Source organism: Alligator mississippiensis, chromosome 1 (assembly GCF_030867095.1).
Source record: "Alligator mississippiensis isolate rAllMis1 chromosome 1, rAllMis1, whole genome shotgun sequence".
Lineage (NCBI taxonomy): Eukaryota > Metazoa > Chordata > Crocodylia > Alligatoridae > Alligator > Alligator mississippiensis.
This window is the reverse complement of record NC_081824.1, coordinates 285,189,020-285,215,477: the sequence shown is the minus strand read 5'-3', so window position 1 is coordinate 285,215,477 and position 26,458 is coordinate 285,189,020.

Here is a 26,458-nt window from a genome sequence, read left to right as displayed (position 1 = left end):
GTAGAGGGATTCTAGTTAGCTATATCCAATCTGTTCCAAGAACAAAAAGTAGTAGGAGACTGACTAGATAGGATGCTAAGCCAGTCCAGTATTTCTCAGATGCTGTTGCTCATGCAGAAACAGCTCACAAAAGGGACTGAAAGGCTGAAGACAGAGGCTTATATGTTATTTCTATGTCCCTACTCCAGAGCACTGTGATTGGAAGGGGACTCAGGGAAAGATCACAGTCACTGGCCAGCTAAAGATGTCAGTCTTCCCTCCCCCCTTCTCCCCTGCTCCCCTTCTATATTCTCAGTTTCTGTTTCCCTGAAAGACTGCCCTCTGAATCTCCAACTCTTTTCCAAATCAATTTGGAGGCTCTGAATTGAATCAGAGTTCTTTTTTCTTCTTCTCCCAATTTGATTCAGATTCAGTGACCTGGCCTCCAAATTGGGCTGAATCTTCTCTGAATCAAATCATAGAACAAAGCTTCGCACACCCCTACTTTTAAGTCTACTCTAAAAAATGACTTGAATGAGTTTTGGATCATGTTTTTTCTTTAATATTTGGATTCAGGTATAATCTGTATGGCCTAAAAAATTATAGTAATATTTTCATGTCTATTTTCAAGTATTTACATTTTCAGTTAATCATTTTTTTAACAATGGACATCCTGCAGCTGCACTGTAATTAATTAAAAATTAGGCTATACTGAAAACTCTGTTAGTAAACCTGCATGGAGCATTTAATAAAAGCAAACTCTATGAGCATTGCATTCAAGCTCTGAATGTGACATAAAATTATGCTTTGAGATTGTGTCTTTATTTATAAGATCTCCATTTGCATTATTTAAACTCAAACAGAGTTCGAGTCTGTTCAGCTTTGGTATATGTGAATTTTTTGTACATATAGATTCATAGAATCATAGATTTTAGGAGCTGAAAGGGACCTCACAGGATCATTGGGTCCAGTCCCTTGGATTTGGGCAAGAAAGACTGCTGGGGTCAGATAATCCCAGCAAGGTGCACCTCAAGACATGTTTTTAATGATCTCCAAAGTAGGTGACCTCTAGAGAGAGTCTGTTCCAGACCCTAGGCACTTGAATGGTACAGAAGTTTTTCCTTATGTCCAATCTGAAGCGATCTTCAATCAGTTTGTGTCCATTGGTTCTTGTCTTCTCCTGGGGTGTCTTGTCAAACAGTTGCACCCCCAGGCCCTGATGTACACCCCTAATGTACTTACAGGCTGCCAGCAAGTCCCCTCTAAGTCTTCTTTTCTCCAAGGTGAACAGCCCATGTCTTTCAGCCTCTCCTTGTATGACCTGCTCTGCAGACCTCTAATCAAGCATGTGGCCCTCCTTTGGACTCTCAAGCTTCTCCACATACTTCTTGAAGTGTGGTGCCCAGAACTAAACGCAGTAATCCAGCTTCCGCCTCACAAAACCCAAGCACAGTGGGAGGATAACATCCTTGGACTTGCTTGAGATCCATTAGTAGATGCATGACAGTGTTTGATTCTCTCTGCCAGCTACGGCATTGCATTGGTGGCTTATGTTCATTCTGTGGTCTATCATAACCCCCAGGTCTCTTTTAACTGTGGTGCTGGCAAGCCTAGCACAGCTGACACTGTAAGTGTGTTGCAGATTATTCCTCTCCAGGTGGAGCAGTTTACATATCTCTGTGTTATACATCATCAGACTATGATCTGCCAACCTTGTGAGCCTGTCCAGGTCAGCCTGTATCCCCAGCCTGTCCTTGAGCATAAACATACTCCCCCATAATTTGGTGTCGTCCACGAACTTTGCCCGTATGTTTTTAACACCCAAATCTAAATAATTGTTGAACACGTTGCAAAGCACTGGTTCACTATTGAACCCTGAGGAATGCCACTGGTCACCTTCCTCCTTGTCAGCTCAGTTCATTCTGTTAATACTGTCTGGACCCTACTTCAGAGCCGGGCACCTAGCTACTGGACTGTAAAGTAGACGAGGCCACATTTTCCCAATTTACCATGAGTACATCATGATAGACTAAGTTAAAGGCCTCTTTGAAGTCCAAGTATATGACAGCAACCTCATTTCCCTTATCCAGGTGGCAAGTTACTATATTGTAAAGCAAGAATATCTTGGTTACAGTTAGAGGACATCGACTTGTTTAATACTAAAGCTATGAACCTGTACCACTACTATATTTGTGGTTAGACAAACTATTTTTTATTTTTTTTTTTACTATAAATGTCAAATTCTGCTGTCAAATGTATACCATGGATGCTTGAGTGGGAATGGGAATTGGGGAAAGATAGGCAGCAAGTGGCTATTAGAGGTAGTGTGCTAATGTTTTGTTGGGAGAAAATGTGAAGTGGAGTCACAAGGGACAGCAAAAAAAGAGAATTACACAAAGCTTAGCCAGGAATTTACCTTCAGGCTCTGAACATGGTATACATTTTAAGGAAAAAAAATGCCTGCTAATGACCTGATACTGTTCTATTGAAGTTGATCTGTCAGCAATTTTGTTGGAAACAGTATCAAACCTTAAGTATCTTTTACTATTAGTAGAAGCTACTCTGTCCAAAATCAATCCAGTAAATTTCTAATGCCAAAATACAGAATAGTATACACGTTATCTCCATCAGGGATTTTTTGTTTCGCTTTTTTAAATCTAATTTCTTCTCATTTCTCAGTTAAAGATTCATACATGTAACTCTCACTAATATTTAAATGCCATGCAAATCAATTGTCAACCTCAATGCTCTTGTGTCTGGCAGTTGAGACCAGACCTTTTGGCAGAAAAGAGCGGGTGAAACCATACCATCAGACCCTCCCCTGCCACCTTGGGTTTACCTATAACATTGATATTAAAAATGAGACATTTACTTTAATGTGTCATCATTTTGAGGTAATATCAGCGTTTGGATGGGGGAAGGGTGCGGAAGAACTGAAACCTGAAAAGAAAAGTTCAAGCTTCAAGTGATGAATCCCACTAAATATTTATCCAACTAACTTTACTGGAGAAATGCAACAATTTGAATATAATTCATATTAACATGGGTTTAATGTCTGTAAACAATATAAGATCATCTTTATTTAATGATGTTTATGTTAGCATGCAAGTGAGCATGCCAAGTAAAATCAGAACACATTAGATGAATGAATTTCAGGAATGTTACATCAAGATAAAGTGTAAACAGGTGTAATGCAGAACTGTATGACCTGATCTGGGAGCTGAAAAGATCACCTTCTGGGTAGATAAAGCATTTATTTTTGCTCATTTTGTCCCAAACTTACTTGCTCAAGCTAATCACTGAATTGAATGACTTAAAACATATTCTTAGTACCAGAGTAGTATTTTAGAAAGCAAGCTAACTTATCAAACTGTCAACAAAACCTTTTTTCTCTCCTTGTACTCATCCAATATCCACAATCACAGCCCCTGAAATCCTGAAGCACTGAAGTGCCAATTTGTGAAACAAGAGTGAGATCATTCTGCAACCTGCTTTATTCATTTCTGTAGCAGCAAAAATGTGACCCACAAAATCCAATGCTGAATCCTTATAACTCAAAATGTAATATAGTCACCTTTGTTAAATGTTGGGTCTTCTGGCATTTATCTATAATAAGGAGCATTTTAGCCACTGCTTTCTTTTAGCCAAGCAGCTTGTAAATATTATCCACTTTCCTTACCCCTACCTACAGTACCAGTCTCATTACAATCATCCATGTAAGAAATGGAAATGTATGTAATTCTCAGCAACAAAAGGAATGGTGGTAGGAAAAGTTAATAGCTACATGGTGTATCATTGGGTTTACATGTTTCTTGGTATTTTGGCTGGAATAGTCACAAATTAAATGCAGTTTTTGAGTGGGGGGGAGATATTTAAGATATATGTGGAGTATTTTCTGCAGGTACATATGAGTATATATCGGTATATATGATATGAGTACAGGTGCTGCTGGATGAATAATTTGGAGTTCAGATTACCTGAATTAGTTTGGGTAGCTTGATTTAAATTACCTATCAAAGTGACAAACCCAACACAGGTAGAGTGGGCATTGAAATATTCTTTCCTGGAGATCAGATGCTCAAATTTTGTGTTAGAGTAAACATTAATATGAAGCAGGCAGTTCATAGATTTGGGTATTATTAAACTAGTGACTAAGTACAGTTTATAGTTGTGACTACTATGGAATTAGTCTGGATGATGTGGCAGATTAGTATTTGTATACATTGTACCTCTGGGGGAGAGTAGGGGACTGAGCAAATTATATTTGTAAATGATGAAGGAGGCTTTCCCATTCAAGACTGCAGTGCTGCAGTATGGATGCAGTATTTTTGGCTAGGCCCTGACACCAGAACGTGAGGGTTGTGGCAAAGGAGTTTTCCGGCTGGAAATTTCAGCAGCTTTACTGTGGGAGTCAGAAGATGGCAGTCTTTGCTTATTGTTAACAGTACTGCATAGCTAATGATAAAAGAGTACTAGAATGAAGGATAAAACATCTTGCTCTGTATTTTTGTCATTGAATTTTAATGTAAAATACATTTTGAAAATGTAGAAATTGACAGCTCTTTATTTTTCTCTGAAATAAGACTTGAAGAAAGCAAGTCTTGAAAAGTCTTGAAGAAAGCAACGTTTAACCAAGAAACAAAATTAATTAATTTGGACTGACCAGCAATGTGATCTAAAGCCCTGATTCTGGAAAGATGTATATATGTGCTTAACTCTGATTTCAATATGCTTGGGATGATACATAAGGGTAAGTCTTATGCAGTAGTGTATCCTTAAAAACAGTGCTTTTAAAAACAGTGGGCCAGAGCAATTGATGCTGAAATTCAGCAGACCTCCACTGACTCCAGGACACCAATTTATGACACCTGAATATATGACCAAAATGTATAAGTAGTTATTTGGCCCATATTGTATTGATTCATTACCAAAAAGGGCTTCACCATTCTATGAAGTATTTTAAGAAAATGGACAAACAAGTCATTACGAGAGTAATGCACACGTTATAAAGAGTTTTTAATAAAAAACCCTAAGCTCTTAAACAGCATTAGTATTGCTTGCATATGACCCCAAAAGGGTAATTTACAATAAAAATGTATTATATTTGACATAGCATCTGCACAAAGAAACTTCAGGTGCCTTATTATGTAAACATGTGACAGTGTTTATATATTAATTAATTGGAGTTCTCATTCAGCCTTCATATGAACAAAGCTTCCACAAAAGCTAATAAAGGAGACACCCTGTTTGTCATGCAGATCCCATTATAACATAATCTGTTTGAAGTAATTTAGCAGTAAAACACAGAAACAGTCAGTTATACTGTAAGGCAGGTGATGATCAACTAAAGGGAAAACATGAAGATTTGCAGTGATACCCAAAAGAAAGCATATATGCTTCTCTACATTTCTGAAGACAGAAAAAGCAATTAAATTATTTGAAAAATAAATAGCTTTCATTGCAAAAGTCAAGTTTGGAGGAATTCAATTTAACTTAAGTGGGAAATAGTTTCTCTGTGTGTCTCCCCCCAAATTCTTACCAAATCCGATTTATTTTAAATTTTAGTCCAGATTCATACTTTTTATAAGAGACTAGATTTTACAGACAAAAATCATTTATGTAGCTAGGAAAAATATGATACTACTGTAATTCTATATATAAAGTACATCTATTTGTTTTACTAAAATAGTATAAATTGCCTTCATGTTTTTATGGCTCGTAAAAGTACCATTGTGTTTAGCTTGAAAAGTCTACCTTCTATAAAAATGTTGCCGTGTTCATTTTTATAAAGGAAAATGCTGAATTTTTTCAACCTCCTGATTATAATTTAATTAAGTTTCCTTCTGATGTGAAACAGTGACTGTGACGTTCACTGTGCAAACGGATAAACTGTCTTCTTGCTCTGGGGTTGAATCAACTGCTTTGGCTAAAATGGCTACTTGGCTGCTCTCCAACTTGTCTTTATTCCCATCCCTAGAACCAAACCAAATTGTAGGTTAGAAAAGTACAATTCTCATGACTTCCTTACCTTTTCCTCTTTATCTTTAGACAAGGAGAATCTAGAATAGTTACTAGCTGGTGCTGTCTTGTACTAATCAGTTTATTACCTGTACTGAGGAAACCTCAGGCTTAGTCCATAGGGAGTGGTGCCATCCATACAGCAGCTCATGTTCAGATGTAGTAAAATCTGTTCCTTGGCACCTTCAGTATTGTCCATTGTAAGGCACAGAACCTTCCCAGGCAGAGTACTGCTGCTACGTTCAGGAGAGACAAAGAAAGCCAGATTGTGGTAACGAAGATGTAGAAGCTATTGCAACTGAACATCTTCAAATAGTATGGATAGCCTGTGTATGATTTAGATCAGCATTCATGTTCTTGTGGAGCAGATATTCATATCGCTCCTTGTAAGCAGAGCCTTTCATGGGCCTGTGTATGCCTTGCCCTGTAGAACCCTGTTTGTTTTTGCCTGCTCTCAAAGCGTCTGCTTGTATTTTGTCCTATGTCTGTCCACAATGTAAGATTCCACTGAAACCTGTATCTAAAAAGATTTCATAATTCTTATTACTAAATACCAGAAGTCAATTATTTTCCACCATCTTGTCCTGCTCCTCTAAAGACACTGGTGAGTATGGTATGTGTTATAATAGCAACATTATGCTATTCCCATTGCAGGACTGTGCTTTGAAGCCAATTGATCCATGCCAGTTTATTGTAGTTAAAGACTTATATACCTAGATTACATAATCGTGAATTCAGAAATCGTTTGTGATTTGTCATCACTACCTCATAAGAGTATTTTCATTTAAAAAAATATGTTTATGCCTGGACTTTACTTAAGCTCATTTATAAATGGTCTACTTGTTTTGGCAAATGCTGTTATCTGTTGATCTTATTCTTTGGCTATTTGAGGTGTTTTTTAAAAGAAATATGACAATCCAAATTCTATTGTATTTCCATTAAATATATCTAATCAGATTTTTTTTAAATGAATGTGGGAATCATTCAATAAAAACAAATCTTTAGTAGTGCTTTTTTGTTTCTGTTTTTTAAGCTGTATGAAAACATTTTCTTGAATTGCTTAAATTTTTCACAGAATAATTTCTCCAAATTTTGGTTGATAGAATATTCATAATAAAATAATATTTGGGTTTGATTTTTATCATTCATATTTTCTGATCATGTACTTGTGTCCGGTGATATGTATGAGTTTAGAATTTTAAATCTGCTAAATTTAATATTAAAAATGACACATTCAAAATTCATTGATATTAGATACTTTGCCATATATTTGTAAGAGCACTGCAAATGGATTGGAGCCCTGTACCTCAGAGTGTGTGGGCTGGGGAGTTCCAATGCACCTGCCCCACCCTCTAGTGCTGGCTGGGCAACCCCCAGAATAAGCTCCCTCTGCTCCTCCCCTCCCCTTCTGAAAATAGTGCTGGGAGCAGTGCTGGGCTGTATCAACTGAGCCCTGCTCCCAGCAAGTGCAGACAGAAGTTACTGAAGGCACTTTGCTTTGGGGTGCCTTCATCTGAACTTTCATGTAATAAAGGTTCAAATTTTTGAAGTATTGGGCCATTTTTAAAGCACTCTGCAGCTGTGTGCTTGTGTTTGGTCATAGCTGTAGAGCACTTTCAGGGGCCAGATCAGGCATAATATGTCACTTCTGTCTACAGAGAGCTCTCTCCAAACAGTCCTCTCTGGGCCCCTCTTCACAGAAAGTTCCCTCTAAACTCGGCCTTGAGGGACCCTCAGGTACACCTAAAATGGCTGCCAGACATCCATTGAGCTTGTCCAAGAGCTTTCCCAAGATGGAGGCATTTTTAAAAGTTCCCTTCTCATTATAAGGAGGGTTACGCAGTGAGTGACTTTGTCACTTGAGTTGTATATAGACTTTGCACCTTTCAGGCCACAGCTTTGTGGTAATTGTTCCCCCTTGATTACCCCTTGATTCTGGGGTTTCCTTTGCTCACTCATCCTAACCTTGCCGGGAAGTAAATTTTGGTTGCAGCTACTGCCAGCACCACTGTTGGAAACCTGGAATGGTTACCCAACCTATGATCCAAACAGTCTCAGCCTTCTGAGGCCAAATGCAGCCTTCCCCCAAAATATCAGGATTATGTAGACTTCTTTGGGAAAAAAGAATGAAGAGGCCTGCCCCTACACTGGATTACATTCACCCCATCAATCTACAGCCTGGGGCAAAGATCCCAGTTTATCATCTCTATGCTAGGTCATAGCCAGGACTTGCTGTTCTTCAAAAGTACTTTCAAGAAAACTTGGTTCTTGCATCAACAGTTCACTTCACCTGACGGAGACCCCATCCAATTCATCAGAAAGAAGGATGAGAGCATCTGCCTTTGTGTAGATTATTGGACTCTGAACAAAGTTACCGTTAGAACCAGTACTCCCTGTGTCTTATCCCAGAGTTCTTGCTAGATTAAAAACCACTCAATATATTCACCCAGCTCAACATTCAGGGAGCATATAACCTGGTGCAAATCAGGGCTGGCAATGAATGGAAAACTGCCTTCTGGACCTGGTATAGGAACTTTAAATATTTAGTTATGCCCTTCAGGCTTGTCAGTGCCCCAGTCACATTCCAAAATTTTATTAATGATGAACTGTTTCATCGCTACAACATTTAATTAATGATTCATTAAATGTCTTGGACCTCTTGGAGCAATTTGTTATAATTTCCCTAGACAATAATCTTCTTGGAAGACCCTGACCAACACCCATTGAGTATCCAGGTGGTACTGGAGAGGCTACAAAAACATGCTCTCTCTGGAAAATTAGAGAAGTATGCCTTTTGCTCCCATTGATCCTACTCTCAAATTGTTCTCCTGGCTTGCTGATCCAGCTTATCCCTAGATTCTGCTCCTGCCTCCTAACCCTGGTTGGCACCTTGATCCCTGAAACCCAGACCTGGCTTCCCATGTGACAGAATCATTCCAAATTTGACGTGGTAAAAATACAGTGATCTATTTTAACTTTGTGTCAGCTTTATTTATATGAAAGGGGGACAATTTGACTAATATTGTGTGGAGATTCCTCCATTTTCCTGATGGCTAGAAAATGATATTTAGTGGTTTGCTTTTGGGAATTGGCTTGTAGGTAAAGTAGATTGCATTAGAGCAATGGTCCAAGGAAATGGAAAGCATTAATTCATTTCTAAAAGCCTGTTTGTGAGAAAGTTTCCTTCAAGGTCCACTGTGTCTGAAGCCAGAAGACACACCAGCTAGGAAACTGAAGACATGCGCCACACTGTTCCATAACAGGATCAGTGTACCCAAACAGAGATAAGGGACTCTGCAGTATTGGCACCAGGTCACAGTGCCCAACTGCAGAGCCCTTGGTATTTCCAGTTTTGTTGAACCAAATTGGAAGACTGGTAAATAACAAAATTAAGATGTGTGCATGTGATGAGTTTGCTGGAACAAAGGAATAAGCTGACAGGGCAGATATGATGACCACAAGGAAGCCAATCAATTATGCCTGGGAATTGAGTGTCATCAGAGGATAAAAAGGAAGGATTTCAGAGCAGCAAAGGACCCCCAAGGGGTGGAACCCAAGGCCACCATGGACAGCTCATCCACCCCACTGGGAGGGGGAAGATGGGCCTCGGCCTTCAACCTCTAGGTTGCTGACATCTGACATTCAAGAAAGAACCACAGGGTAAAGCTTGCATACTGGCCAGATGTACTTTCCCTCTTTCAGCTCTAGGTCTGGCAAATATGAATTGTTTGCATTATTCTTATCTGCTATCTGCTTTTAAAAAATGAAGCTATGGTAAATAACTACACATTGAGGAGTTGGTTTCTTTTTTTGCAGCAACTCTTATCTTGACTTCTTGGGAGGAAACCAGTACATCTTATACTTCCAGGTTATAGGATTTGAGTAAATTGCTGTGAGTTAGTAATTACATGGTCTCTACTACTTGTTTGCAATAACTTAGATGGCTAAGAGCACCTTTCACAGCCTTATCTGAATTTCTCTGATGCTGCTAAGCAATGTTTTGAATACAATGTTCATAGAACAGGAGTATACTTTTAGTAAGTGACTTTGGGGTTAACCAGTGACTTAGCTTGATGCTTGTGAACAGGGAAATCTCTTTCAAACCAGGGATTTAAAACACACAGCTACTAAATCTCAGGGCAACACATGCACCAAAAAGTGACAATAAAGGGGTAAAGACAGTCCCTTATCCTTCCACCTATTGCTTCAGGTGACAACTGTAGAAAAGCTTGGTTCATTGAGCAGTTGAGAGAAACTGGAACTTGGGTGCTGACAGAAGTGACATGTGTCATGTGATCAGTTCCCTGAAAGTACTCTACAGCTGTGTTGTGATAGACGTTCATGGCTGCACAGCACTTTTAATGAGGGATCAGATGAAGGTGTTCCAAAGTCATGCACCTTAGAGAACTTCTGTTCCCTCGGATCATTTTGTCAGGGCAGCTGGGGCTAGGCTTATGTAGCTCAGCTCTGCCCAAGTACTGTCTGCAGGAAAGGTGGTATGGGGAGAGGGAAAATTAACTGTGGGCTGGGGTTTGCCTGGCCTGAACTGGCAGGAGTGCAGGTGGATTGGAACCCCTCTGTTTCATGCCCCCCACCCCTCCTCCTTCAGTTCAGGCTGGGCAAACCCTAGCCTGCAGCTCCCCTCAACCCTCCCTTCTTGCAGACAGCCCCAGTTGTCTGGGGGGGGGGGGGCGGGCAGGTCTGCATCAGCCCAGCCCCAATTGTGGGACTGGCAGGAAGGCTTAATTTGATTCCCACTCTTTCCCCGAACACAACAGGCAAACATCTGTTGCGCGGGGGGGGGGTGTTGCTCTAACTCATGATGCTTTATGGTGCTCTAACTCATGATGCTTTACCACACCATACTGGTAAACAAGTTAAGAGGCTGTGACTTGGATGACTACACAGTCCGGTGGGTGGCAAATTGGCTACAGGGTCGCACCCAGAGAGTTGTAGCGGATGGGTCGGTATCGACCTGGAAGGGTGTGGGCAGTGCTCGGCCCTTGGACTGATACTCTTCAATATCTTCATCAGCGACTTGGATGAGGGAGTGAAGTGTACTCTGTCCAAGTTTGCGGATGACACAAAACTGTGAGGAGAAGTGGACACGCCGGAGGGCAGGGAACAACTACAAGCAGACCTGGACAGGTTGGACATATGGGCGGAAAACAACAGAATGCAATTCAACAAGGAAAAATGCAAACTGCTGCACCTAGGGAGGAAAAATGTCCAGCATACCTACTGCCTAGGGAATGACCTGCTTGGTGGAACAGAAGCGGAAAGGGATCTTGGAGTCCTAGTGGACTCCAAGATGAACATGAGTCGGCAGTGTGATGAAGCCATCAGAAAAGGTAATGGCACTTTATCGTGCATCAGCAGATGCATGACAAACAGAACCAAGGAGGTGATACTTCCCCTCTATCCGGCGCTGGTCAGACTGCAGTTGGAATACTGTATGCAATTTTGGGCTCCACACTTCAAGAAGGATGTGGATAACCTGGAGAGGGTCCAGAGAAGGGCCACTCGTATGGTTAAGGGCTTGCAGGCCAAGCCCTATGAGGAGAGACTGAGGCACCTGGACCTCTTCAGCCTCCGCAAGAGAAGATTGAGAGGTGACCTTGTGGCTGCCTATAAGTTCATCACGGGGGCACAGAAGGGAATTGGTGAGGTTTTATTCACCAAGGCCCCCTGGGGGTTACAAGAAATAATGGCCACAAGCTAGCAGAGAGCAAATTTAGACTAGACATTAGGAAGAACTTCTTCACAGTTCGAGTGGCCAAGGTCTGGAATGGGCTCCCAAGGGAGGTGGTGCTCTCTCCTACACTGGGGGTCTTCAAGAGGAGATTAGATAAGCATCTAACTGGGGTCATCTGAACCCAGCACTCTTTCCTGCCTTTGCAGGGGGTCAGACTCGATGATCTATTGAAGTCCCTTCCGACCCTAGCATCAATGAATCTATTAATCTATGCAAAGTGAGTTAGAGCATGAGTTAGAGCATGAGTTATGCATGTGTTAGAGCAGGGACCTGCATATCTGTCAGTGCTCCTATCAGATTAGAGGGACAGGCCTTCTATTTTCCATCCAAAAGGGTAGAAGGAACCTGAAAAGTCACACACTCCACAAAAATCCACTAGGGACTTTGCTATTGCTCGTGATTTTACAAGAGAGGGATTCAGACATGGTTTGCAATCAAGGGAAGATCCAAGGGTGAAGCACACCCATGCCCTGAGAACAACACATAAGACTCCTACCCCAACCTTTCCATTCCATGCTCAGTAGCAGGTCCCCTTCCATTCACTTTGCCCACTGCTGCTGCTATTTCTGGCAGCTGCAGGTGTGAGGGAAGCTCCAGAGTCACTCTTGCTCACTCCAACCAGGCTCTACACAGAGCTGGGTTCAGCCAAGCACAGTGGCAGCAGAGGGCAGGTTCCTTCTCCATGACCAGGCCCCCTGGGTATTCTCTGCCAGCCCAGGATCTGAAAGGTAGAACCTGACTGCTGCTATCACATTCTCTAGTTGAGCCTGGCTGTACATGCAGCTTAGTTGCAGCTGGGCAGGAGTGGCTATGGAGTATTCCCCCTCCCCCCCTCCCCCCGCCAACCCCTGCTTCTTCCACCATCACCAAGCTAGCTGGGAACAGCACCAGTAGAAGCAGTGGGTGTGAGAGGTAAGGAGAGGGAAGAGAAGATGCCACTTAACACACAGGGGAAGAACTGGGGGAAAGAAGATTTTTATCTGTTTGAGGGATTTTTTTTAAGTCCCCACTGCTGCTCCCAAAGCACAGTCGGCCTGCCTTTGTTGCAGTGGGTGTGGAGTGGGGATGTAGCCACGCTTGAAACACAGGTTGCTGCTTCCACATCCCCCTTTTATGAAATCCTGGATCCACCTGTCATGGCAGCAGGTAGGAAACAAGAATCTTGACCTATGTCCCTTTGATTTTGGTGGACCTACAGTCAGTGTGAACAGAGCAAGGACCTGGCACTTAGTTTTTCTGAAATACATTTGAGCCTATTAGTTTTACCAGGAAAAAAAATCTAAAGGCAGTGCACTGGCCATTTCCAGATGCAGAAATAAGAATGATCTTAACAGCAGTAGTTGCAGCAGGAGGGCTGTAACTCCTGCTGCTGCAGCAGCAGAAATGGTGATTGAGAGCAGAAACAGGGGCAGATGCCCAAAATACTATCACAGAGAGCATATTGTGAGCCAATTTAAAACATTTCAGTAGTATTTTTGACTCTTATCGCCTCAAAAGCATCATTAGGTTTAAAGTTTTAGCCTCTGCACTCAGCAGTGGTATCACTTACAACTGCTGCTGATGCTGCTATTAACTGAGCAAATTAAAATGTACTTAGTTGACATTACAGTAAACAGATCTACAGAATTTTGAAGTGGACAGTATTACCATGGGAAAAGGAATTGATTGATAATAGCTTGCCAGTATACACCCACAATATGTTATATGCTGTAATTTGAGGAGAAAAAAAGCAACAAATAAAGTAAAGAATATGCATGTGAGGTAACTTATGATAGATAAACACTTCAGAAGAATTATTCGTCTTCCCCTACTCTTATTCTTACTAATAAGAATATGTTGGATGGGAGGGGAAGACAAATGACCACAATTAATGCCATTGCTAGTATCTATACAAAAACATGTTCTCTGCCCTGGGGTCACTGAACTCTAGGCATTTGTTTTATTTTTCTTTAGCAGGATTCAAAGTAATAATAATAATCCGTAGGAAACCCAAGTCCTTATGAAATTAAAAATCATGCTCTAATTCTCTAGGGCAGCAAATCAAAAATATATGGCAAGCAAAAATATGACTCGTCTATTCACAGCATAAACTAGAATAGTCTGAAGGGTATTGTACATTTAGCAGGTGGGCCATGATTTACTGGCGCTGTTAAAGAGCCCATATATCTAGTTTGAGATAGACATGGTAAAACCTTTCATACTCAGTGCCATGATCTCATGGTATAGAGCTGGTAGAGTGCTGTTCAAGGATTCCTGCCTTCACAAGTTTATAGTTATTTATGGTCATTCATTACTTGGCACAAAGCAACTAAACAATAAATGTGAATGCTTGGATCACAGTACAGTACCTATGTGTAACTACAAAAAGAATCAGCAGAAATGACACTTACCAATGTTTCCTATCCAATGAGTACAAATAGGATTGCTCACTTTTGCACGGTAGACACTGGAAGCTATAGAATAGTTAGGAATTGTTAGCCTCAAATTTGATAACAGCAATGATTTATGATAGGCATAGTGACCAAATGTAGAGTGTAATTCAAAGCAGGAATTTTGTTTATGAGGGTAAATATAATAAGAGACTGACTAAAATTAAAAAAGAATAATGAACTGATTTTCAAATGTTAAGGCCCATTTTGGAATCCATTTCCACAAATTGATACTCAAATTGGCACTTCAACATTCATGTTCATGTTGTAGATAGCTAAGGATCATTTCAATGCTCGCATGTGGAACTGGACATCCTACTATGAAAATGGTAATCAGACTTTAAATGAAATGTAAAGCTAACCCTTCTGACAGCAAAAACATTTGCTAAAGGATGTTTGCTGTATATTCAAAGTGTTTAGCTAACTAAAATTCTCTGAGATTACCTAAAATAAAAGAATAACCTGCATTAGTGCAAAATGATTAAGTGGATCAATCAGGAATTTCCTTCTAAACCCTATTCCTTTCAAACACCTATTTTTGGTCATTCTTTCCCAACTTATTCCACCCCTTCCCCCCCCCCCCCCATGCCCTCCCCAATTGCTCTGTAACAACTGACCATACTTTATTAGTGGTCATTTATAACATTCTCTGAACTTTTACTACTTATCCTATCCTTTTTTTTTTCTTTTTCATAAATGAAAAGGAAGAAATGAAATACATATTAAGGAGATGTGATATGTGTTATGAATAGATTCTTATAACATGCTAGGAACAGCAGTGATTTCTTGATTACATCTCCTCAGAAATTTGCTTCTGGAATATATTTGCTGTCAGAAAATGCTACCTGTATAACATTTGTTCTGCAGGAATGTGTACGTTAAATCAAACCTTTGGGGGAAAACTACCTGATTTCTAGCCACCTTGCCTACTTCCCTAACTGTAACACATTATGCTGGTACAGAGCGGGGGCACTGGTATTCCTGGAAGCAGTCCCTTGAGCCAGAACTCTTAGAGTATGGATTTAAACCAGTGACTTTGACTGGAATAAGGTAATTGTCTTTTTGAGTCCTCACTTTCACTTCAGATGGAGGCAGAGGACCAGCTTGTATAAATGAATGTAGCTTGTTGAGTACCATGAACTGGACCTATTCTTGCAATATTAAAACTGATGTAGAATTTTTCATAAAATGTGGATGTTAGCTTATACTGTGGAACTATTTGCCAATGAAAATGATTCAGTCTACACTTAACTGTGTTAATCACAATCACCCAGTTATAATTTAGTTGAAAAAGAAACAAAATTAAAATATATATATATTTGCCCTCAAAGTTACTTTCTGAACAACTCGTCTCTGAAACAGAATTCTTTATAAAAATAAGATATTAATATTATAGAATCATAGAATCATAGAACATTAGGGTTGAGATGGACCTCGGGAGGTCATCTAGTCCAACCCCCTGCTCAAAGCAGAACCATCCCCAACTAGATCATCCCAGCCAAGGCTTTGTGTAGCCAGGCCTTAAAAACCTCAAAGGATGGAGATTTCACAACCTCTCTGGATAATCTGTTGCAGTGTTTTGCTATCCTCATAGTGAGAAAATTTTCAAATACTCTTCAACCAGTCAGTATTTTTTAGCAAAAGGTTTTGGTGTGATTTACTCTTTAACTTTCACTATCCTAGTTTTATTTTTTTTAATATGCAATACCAAAATATAGCTAAAAATAAACAAAATGTCATGGCAGAAATTCATGAAACATTAAATTGAACACTAAGTGTAATACTTGACTCATCACGGTAAAGATCTCGCTGACAAATATAACTTAAAATCCCATACAAAGACTTTTAACATCGTCTTCAGTACCTCTACTGGAAACCTCTTAATTTCACAAACAGGAAAACACTTAAGTAGAAGGTAGAGAAGAAAAGAGCATACTCTTTCCTTTTTCCATATCTGAAGGGTATATATTCCCTTCTCCTTGATCTTTGCAATCACTTCCTCCTCCTGAATGAAAGAAATGCAAGGTGTAAGGTGACCTTTCTTCAAAAGGTTGCCCACTACTCCCCTGTGTTTGTATAGCAACACATAAGCCTAAATTATCTTTTAGAGAAATAAAATTACTATTGCTATTCTATTCTATTTAATCTTTCATTAAATTTCAAAATAAGGGCTGAGTATGAAATTAGCTGAAGAAGATTTTCAAAAATTTCATTAAAAGTTTCCACCTTTTGATAATCACAGTAAATAGTATTATTATTACTATTATTAAACATGGATGTAAATACAGCTTAAATCCTATTCAAATTTCAGTATCAAAGCTTATGTGTCTTGCCTACTGTTTTAATAATATGGTAATACTGCAAGCCATATGTACATGTTTATAAATAGCAACCATTAACTCACTTGCAATGCAGGCAGTATTACCATAATGTTAAATAGGATCTTTATTAGTTCAGCCTCATTATCTTAACAATTTCAGAGTGAAGAAGAATATTGATGAGATGAGTGTTCTTGTCCCTTAAATTTGAAATATTGAAGATATGAATTTCATCAGTAAAATAATGCTTCCAACTATGGCTCACATTATAACAAATTTTAATAGGAGATATCAAAACATATTATACATTGTTTGCCTTAGAGAAAAAAAAATATATTTTGCATCTGAATTGCACATTGTATCACCTTAGATACAAATTTAAGGTTTTTTTTTAATTAAACTGATCTCATTAATTGAAATCATTGCTCCAAGCATTCCTACCAAAAAAGATCTTAAATCATACATCACATTCCTGCCAAATACTAGGCAGAAGAGATGAATAGCATGAAATATTAAAGTAGCTTTTTCAAGAAAATGAAAGATCTCTTTTTAGAAAGAGAAAAGAGGCATAAAATTCCTTTATCAAATATGCCACTGAACATTAATAAAAGCACTGAAAGATGTATGCAAATAAGTATCATCATATCAGCTTTTTACATTATTGTCCTTGGAAATATGGATATTCTACATCTTTTCTCTAGAAATATATCACTCTTATTAGTTGGTGTTATTATGAAGTATAAACACTCGGAGACTAGGAGTGAATCTTTTCACAGAATATTCAAGGATTATTTCAAAGAATCCTTTCAAATGTCAGCACTTAATGTTGTCAGTGTATTTTATTTATCTAAATGTTTTACCTTGCAAAGTAAGCTTTCACTCTATAAAATCAGGTGCTGGTGAAAACAGTTTGGAATAGCATATTATTTAGGTATTTGCTTACAATGCCTTCTTCACGCTTAGTCACAAACCCCTTGCTTTGGCCAAAAAAATTGCTTGAGCTTCTCTCATTAATGTTTGAAAAGTTTTGAAACTCAGAGCTTCTGCATTGTAACACTAGCTTTATTTTTGCACATCATGATAAACACGGCTGCACAGTTAAGTAGCAAAAGAAAGCTACTGAAATAATGCAGCTTTGAAAAAGCCATGAAATCCAATCAGCTTATATATCTGAATACTCTTTATTTCTCTTCTATGGTGTGAGAACTAGTGCCTCAGCTTATAAAATGATATAAATATTTGACATCTGAAAGACAGTTTTAAAATAAAGAAAGGTAAACTAAGAAGGAATAAACTGCAAAATGACATATGCACCTTTTAAAAGGTGCATATTTTCAGTGTTATTACACAAAATACGTGTGTGTATTTTCTTGTGAGGCTCTAGAAGAATTTCAAAGATTACTCTTGCAAAAGTTTAAGTAGTATTTTACTTTAGTTTAGACTTTGAAATTTGATGGAATATGCTTCATGTTAGTCTGAATATACACTATAGGTATGAAAGTTTTTTAGCAAGAAATTGATATTTCAGAAGTATACTAAATAAATACATAGCTGTAAATGGGTATAGTTATGACTGTTTGATATAAGAGTAGGTGGTCAAATGGATTAACATTTGGTGTTTTTTTCCTTTTGAGAAAGAAGCCAGTATTTGAAAGAGAGATACTAGGTTTTGTCGATTATGTATGATCAAACCCAGTGACTTATGACAAGATCAGCTGATTTGCCATCTCTAACATTCATCATCTTAAAACTTTCTGGGAGGAAAAAAATATCATCATGCTAGTTTTCTTTCAAAACAACAAAAAGCAAATCGTATTACAAAACTACACTACCACTGGTCACAGCTTGGAGCAAGTTTAATTTCCAGTTTAAGTGAAAACTTCTACTGGAATAATAAGCATCTATGGTCTGAAAGCTCAACGACATGACATATTACTTGAGGAAGTGTGCAAGCACGTCAGTAAAGATTGTTTTGTTCTAGACATTATGAGGGTAGCATTAAGGCTGTGCATATAGACTTATATTTGGCACATTTTGACTCTGTATGCAAAATTTAACATCTCCATTCTATTAAATGTAGTTCATTAATGTACACGTTTATTTATGCTTTGTTTTTACAATATCTTTCCAAAAATTTGCATTACTTTTCAGTGCCAGAATTGTACATAGATAAATTTAAAATGGCATCCATTTTTCCAACTGTTCCATTATCTGCATTGAATTAATTATCTTAAACCTAGGCATGAGGATTTGGCTTTGTGCATAAAAGAAAACAAACTTACATGTACTGTTTATAAAAATATGACTGGATTTTAGCATACTGAAAAAATTCAAAGTGAAATTAAGGATGTTAGTCCTATATTTATCTTTAATTTTTGATTGAAGAATACAGCATACTAGATATTATGTCTAAGAATCAATAAAAAAACCCCTTACGTTATACTTTCCATTTGAGTAATGTGAATGCTATGAAAAAAATAACATCTCTAGCTTAAAAATGTCATCATACATATTGGTCAGGTATAGAGTATTTCCCAATTTCACAGAATAAAAGAAATAATTCAGCCAGATAGAGGTGGAATAGTGATAAAATCTAATTAGCAAGCACTGTTAAAGAGAAAAATGGCAGTCAGAGTAAGAAGTGCATATTTTTAAGCTTTTGCATAAAAAAAAATCCATATTTATCCCACATTATCTTTTGGCTTTTAAAAGAACATATATGAAGGAGACTAGATTTGTCTCTTTTTTTCTTGACTGTTGTTAGGGTGACAATATTTGGATCTTGGGCAGCACCTGATTTACAGTTGATTTAAAGCTCAACAAGGCTTTAATCTGTGGCTTCAGCAAAGCTGCTGGTCACAAGACAGAATGATATATTAAAAGTAACACTGCAAAATGCTTAGGCAGGCCGTTTCTTAACAATATAATAGTGTTGTAGAATATGTATCATTAGAAGGTAAAGCAGATTTTGCTTATGAGTGCTTATGCTAAGTAATCATCTTAACTGTGTCAACCATTTTCAAGTGAGTATGTCTAAATCTGTGTGCTGTGAATGAAGTGAAGCCTCAGGAATGTGGAGATGGTACAACTGGGACTGAAAAAGAGACTGGAATGTGAAAGACAACACGTAACTAATAACAGAATCCAAGATGAACATAAGCAAAAAGGTGAATGGTGATTGGTGAAGAAACTTCCAGGTTTAGATCAAAGTCCTCCCAGTGACCGAAGTAGTGGGTTCAAGGTTTTAGACATGCGCTCATAGCAAAAAGACATGTAAATGAATGAAATACATAGGAAATTACATGTTAATGAAGCAAACCATAAATAGAGGTGGAGCTTGAAAGGGGAGGAGATATAGGTGGAACCAAAGGAGGGGCAAAGGAGGAGTAAATGTTAATGAACATGAACCAAGGTGTATAAATATGGAAAAAAACTATTGTTCATGGCAGGTCCCTGGTTTGTTGTTTTTTTGGGGACCTGACCTGAAGCTGTCTCCATTCTGAATAAAGCTGTTGTGAACAACATGTGCTGGTGTTTGCTCTCTGCTTCCTCTGGCTAAAGAGTAACAGGATCCATGAGCAATTGGATCATCATCTCCATAGTCATTGGGCACCGCATGGAGTTGGGGTCTAACAACTATAACTCCAGAATAACCCTAATCAACTGAATGCAATTCCTCCAGACATCTTAGTGTGAGAAGGTAGACTTTGATGTACACTTAGGGATTTTTTTTCTGTAAAAGTTATCCTTGTTAGAAAATGCTCACTTGGTAACAAAAACAAAACAAAAGTGTTTCCCGTGAACATACCAGTTTTGAGGAAATGTATTGTGATAGGTTTCTTGAGTCCAGGCTGGAAATACTAGTCAAAACCAAAAGCAAGAATATTGTGGTCTAAATCATGGGTAGTGTACATTGTAAGTAAATGTCTTGACTATAAGTTTATTTAATCTTCCATGGGAGGACTCTCATCATATGTCCTGGTGAAACTGTTTCACTTTGTTTAACTATACAGCTCATTAGTTTAAATAAAGGCTGACTCAGTAGTCCAGTGATTATAACACTTTGGGATCCATGTGATTGCAGGGACAAAAAGAAATACTTCATACTTATGGTATGAAACCTTGCCATCCATTCAAGATATTAGGGTATGGTGTAATGGTAAAAGATGAATGAGAGAACTGCCTACATTAAACACTTAATACATATAATTGTAACAAGGCATTCTGGCCTTTTAAGAGGGAGAAAGCCCCCCTGTGTAAGCCCAGCTGTGGGGCACTTAGTTAATTAGGTAGTATCCCACTGGGAACTTACAATACCAAGGAAGAGGGCAGAAGGGAGCAAACTGGGTGATGGAGTTTGCAAGGAGGGAAGCTGTGAGCCAAACAAGCTTGCTACCAGGGAAAGGAGGGACTGTGCTAGGGCCAGAGCCAAACGGTCCTCCTACTGCAAGGAACTGTGTTAAAAAGTTTGTTGATTTATTTGCTGTTTGAAGACTGTTATACTTGGTAGGACTGGCAAAGGAGTTCTGCAAAGAGCAAAGCTAGCCTGCAGGAGCCAGAAGGCTAAGCCAACTTCTTACAATAATTCATGTATATCAAAGTCCAAGTCACTGCTTCAATAAATATTTAATTATTTATATTCAATGAATATAGAAACTTCCATTTTGCTGGTATGGTGATAGCAATAACAATTAGAGTGTTTTTGTGCAATGAAAAACCATTTCCCCTCCTGAGTCCTAAGACCTATAATGTCTTTTGAATACAAATGCATTTAATTCAAACAGGTTTCAGCATTTCACCTAAAGGTATGTTGAAGTAGCAAAAATGTATCTAGTATAGTGGGGCTGCTAAAAGGAGCAACAGAACTATTTTGTTTAGCATTTATGGAGACTCAGAGAGCCATATATTTTTCAAGCAAATAAAGATCTATTTCAGTGGCATAATCCCAAATTTAAATGTGATGGTGAGAACTGAATGGGAGAACTTCATGTTTTAAATACTTAATATATAGAATGCACACATAGGGTACCTATACACATGCCCAACGCTTGCTCCGACACATGCTAATTAGAATGTATTGGAGCAAACTTGATTAATTGAGCTAATTAGCATGCTCCATCAGCCTTGGCATCACATGTATTCAGGATCCTCATGCTTCAAGATGGTAGCAGGAGCACTTTAATGTGTATTCAGCATCGCACCTCCATTTTGAAGAGTGGTACACCAAATACACAAGATGCTAATTAGAGTGGCTCCTGAAGCACCCTGGAGCACATGTAAAGACAGCCGTAATGTTGTACTTGTAGGCTTGCACATTGCTACAAAATATGCTTTTTAATTTCTCAAATGAAAAATTCAAAACAAAGTTGATATTAAAAACAGTTATCAAAGGAGTCCACCTAAACATAGATAAAAAAAATTCCATGATGTTTGCAATATCTTAAAATAAGCTACATATTTAAAAAAATAAAAAAAAATCCTGAAACAGAACAGAACAGAACAGAACAGGGGTTCTTTTCTTGTTTTTTTTCTCCTGCATTTGGTGACCAAGCCACTTGGATGTTAATTTTTAGAAAAAGATTTTTAAATCTTGTATATCCTGTCCTGGGTTTGATCGCAAGTTTCTCCCAATCTGTTCCAAGTGTAGAAGACTAACACAACACAGTGCATGTCAACATGTGCCCCTATGGCATCGTTGTTACTGTACCACCATCTAATACTTCCTTTTGGACAATAACAGCCTCTACTGTACCATGCCACCAGCACACAATTATCTTTAGCTGTTACATCACTGGAGCACCATGCTATAGTCAGGGAGCGCGTTGTGACTGTGATGTAGGGTTTTGTATAGATGCACCCACCGCAGTGTGTTAAAAAGAGGAAAGCCATGCCATTTCTCAGTGAATCTGCAGTAGCTGTGTCTCGTATCCCGCAGATGAGTTGAAACTAAATATTGGTAAATTAAGAAATTTCATTCAGGGCAATCTACTCTGGTTTAGCTTCCCATACAATATAGCAGATTCACAAACACACACAAATTACTGCAGCTGATACATGGTAACGTTCTACTTTTCCTTGCAACTTGATAACCCTTGCTTGTCTCTCTATACCTGTAAACTTAAGTGTCCATATGGAAAGGAGCCTGCTGTGACTATTTTGGCAAATCACAAACTTCTACTGAATTAGTAATGCATTCAGATTTTGGCCTATCCCATCTATCCATCTATAATTTTATACAAGATTCATCACCAGCATACCCAAATTTCTACTCCTTAGAGAAAAAAAATAGTAGATTTTAGAATTTTGTTATAGGATGTTCTTTGTTTGCTTAAAGAATGTATATTTAACAAGCACAGATGCTTCAGCTTTCATCTAGCATTCTTAAAAAGCAAACAACTGGGAAATGTTGGCACTGGATTTATGACCCAGATACCTTGTTCTCAGTGGACCCTAACCCTCAGACTGACCATGACTTCTCCATCCACCAATATATTAATTTTATTGATATACAGTTGTATCGGCAAACCTTCCTTTGTATTAGTGACACATACCTGGTCTGTGACCACAAATACATAGTGGAAAAAAATCTGAAATGCGATGGTTTTGGTGGTGCTTGATGTTGTCTACATGTGTGTGTGGGCGGGGGGGGTGTGCGTGCATGTGCATGTGTGTGTGTGTGTGTGTGCATGCATGCTGGTGTCTAGTGTGACATCTGGGGTGGTGCATTGTTATAATACTAAGAAAAGAAGATACTCCCCCTACTCCTTGCTGCTTTTTTGTGAATCAATCTTAAAAGTTGGGTGATAGTTGTTATAAAAGTAGGTGTATAACCAGGCTGGAACAAAATCACTTCCAGGCACCTGAATCCACTTATGTAGCTAATGGATGGAATACAATACATCCCTTAACATGTTACTCTTGTATGTAACATAAGATTTTGAGTAATATGGTAACTGGAATCATGCACACAGTATATGCAGGGCTTTGAGAAAGGTTATGTCCCTTGCGAAATGGAAAATAGCTTTTATAAGGGGTGACGTTCTGGAAGCCAAAGTTTAACAGGATGGGTTCCCAGGTTGTCAGGGCTCACATAAATTGGTCCTACTCTGTTCCTGTAGTTGAAAGAAACTTGTCTTGAAAAAATGGGTAAGATTAGACCAGTCTAAACAATGTGGTGGTGGTCTGTTTCGTAAAATCAGTTTCTTGCATGCTTTATTCCTTCTGCTATTTAAAAAGACTGATTTGGCAACAAGTTTTGAGAGAGAAGAATCTCAGAAGTCCTGCTTGACCTATAGTGATGGGATTAGTATAGAGAGAGGTTGTACCCAGCTCCTGGTCTAAGAGAGGGAGAGTTGCAAAACTCTACCTCAAGAGATTAGGACCTGAGGTCTAGCACCTGAAGCACTAAAGACCAAAAGGGTGAAACAAGTGCAACTAGCTCTGTCTGCTTCCATTGCCAGTTAAGATTTTTAACCAAACCATTAGTTTAGGACCCAATAACAAGCAATGACATCAATCAGTATCTATTATCCACTAAAACATTTTTTTTTCTACAACAGTACAACTTGACAAAACCGAGATTGAATTCTGAGGACCAAATAAAATAATTCTCTCTAGGTTAACTATAGAACAGATTACCACAGGAAATCACACAAACAGAAAATAATTTCTTAGTCTTTTGCAGTAGCCTTTTTCTTTCTTTATCAGAGTGGAGGTAAAAGAGCTTCGCAGAACTCCAGAAAGGAGAAGAATTACTGGGTGCTTTTACATGAGTGCAATGGCTGTTCCGACATGCTGGAATTTCAAAATGTTGGAGCAGATTCAATTAATGGAGTCTGCTGGACTATGGCAATTATCATGATCCAGCAGCCTCCTGCATCTTGTGTATCAGCATCCCCATGCTTAAAAATGGTAAGTTTTTTAATGGCCTGCTGCCATTTTTAAGCTCAGAGACACTGATATACAAAACATGATGGTGCTTTAATTAAAGTGGCACTCGGAGCTGCTCTAATTAAAGCACCACCCCCCTCCCCAGCCCCAGAGCACATGTAAAAGAGGTGATAGAATCCTCCTAGAAATTTAATACAAAAGTACTTTATCAGTGCAGACATGAAATAGGATGGTTCATCCTGCAAAAATCTGACAGAATATTAAAAATGATGTATTATTTGTATTAGTTTCTTCCACTATATATGAATAGTTGCAGCTAGTTGTACACAAGAAAATCATTTACTAGCTGTACGCAATTGTTCATATTCATTTTTACTGAAAAGTACCCTTCTTATAGTTTCATAGTTTCATAGTAGCTAGGGTCAGGAGGGACCTGAACAGATCATCTTGCCTGACCCCCTGCCACAGGCAGGAATGAATGCTGGGTTCACAAGACCCCAAACAGGTGATCATCCAACCTCCTCTTGAATTTGAAAGAGGTAGGGGCGAGGACCACTTCCCTGGGAAGTTGGTTTCAGATTTTGGCCACCCTAACTGTAAAAAAATGCCTTCTGATCTCTAACCTAAACCTATTCTTCATCAGCTTATTACCATTGTTCCTTGTCACCCCAGGTGGTGCTGGGGATAAAAGGGCTCTACCTATTTGCTTTTGATCTCCCCTGATGAGTTTGTAGGCAGCCACCAGGTCCCCCCTTAGCCTCCTCTTGCTGAGGCGGAACAGGTTCAGGTCCTTCAGCCTCTTCTCATAGGGCCTGTCCTGCTGCCCTCTCACCAAGCGGGTAGCCCTCCTCTGAACCCTCACCAGGCTGACCACATTCCTCCTGAAGTGTGGTGCCCAGTACTGGATGCAGTACTCCAACTGCAGCCTGACCAAAGTAGCATAGAGGGGGAGTTTCACCTCTCTGGACTGACTTTAGATGCATCTTTGGATGCATGACAAGGTATGGCTGGCCTTGCTGGCTGCGGTCTGGCATTGGCGGCTCATGTTCATCTTGGATTCCAAGATCCCGTTCCGCCTCTGTGCTTTCAAGAGGGAACTCCCCAGCCTGTATGTATGCTGTGGATTCCTTCTCCCAAGGTGCAGCACCCTTCATTTGTCTATGTTGAACCCCATCCTATTCTCATCTGCCCACTTTTGTAGTCTGTCTAAATCTGTTTGCAGCCTCTCTCTCCCTTCAAGTGTGTCCACCTCGCCCCACATCTTAGTGTCATCAGCAAACTTGGATAGAGTGCTTTCCACCCCCTCATCCAAGTCACTGATGAAGATGTTAAACAGTGTGGGCCCGAGGACCAAGCCCTGTTGTACGCCATTGGTCACATCTTGCCAGGTCGAGTACAGCCCATCTACCACTACTCTCTGGGTGCGCCCCATCAGCCAATTTTTTACCCGTTGAACTGTGTAGGCATCAATGCCACAGTCGCTTAATTTATTGATGAGGATCGGGTGAGAGACAGTGTCAAAGGCCTTCTTAAAGTCTAGAAAGACTACGTCCACGGCGACACCATCGTCCATTCTTATATAACTGTAGGCAGCTACCAAATCCCCCCTGAGCCTTCTCTTTTTCAGACTGAAGAGTCCTAAGATGGAATGCACCCAAGAGTCTTGAAGGAGCTGGCAGACATTATTGCTGCACCCCCCTTGGCAAAGATATTTGAAAATTCATGGCACTCGGACACAGTCCTGGAAGACTGGAAAAGAGCCCATGTGGTCCCCATCTTCAAGAAAGGGAGGAGGGGTAGCCCAGAGATTTATAGACCAATCAGTCTGATGTCCATCCTTGGAAGAATCCCAGAGAAAATTGTCAAGTGATCCATCAACACCAGACTAATGGAAGGCAAGCATCTGAATGCCAGCGTATGTGGCTTTGTGACTGGCAGGTCTTACCTGACCAACCTCATCTCCTTCTATGACCAGGTAACACAAGCCCTGGACAAGGGAGATTACATGAATGTCATATATCTGGATTTCAAGAAAGCCTTTGAACTAGTTCCCCATGATATCCTCATGG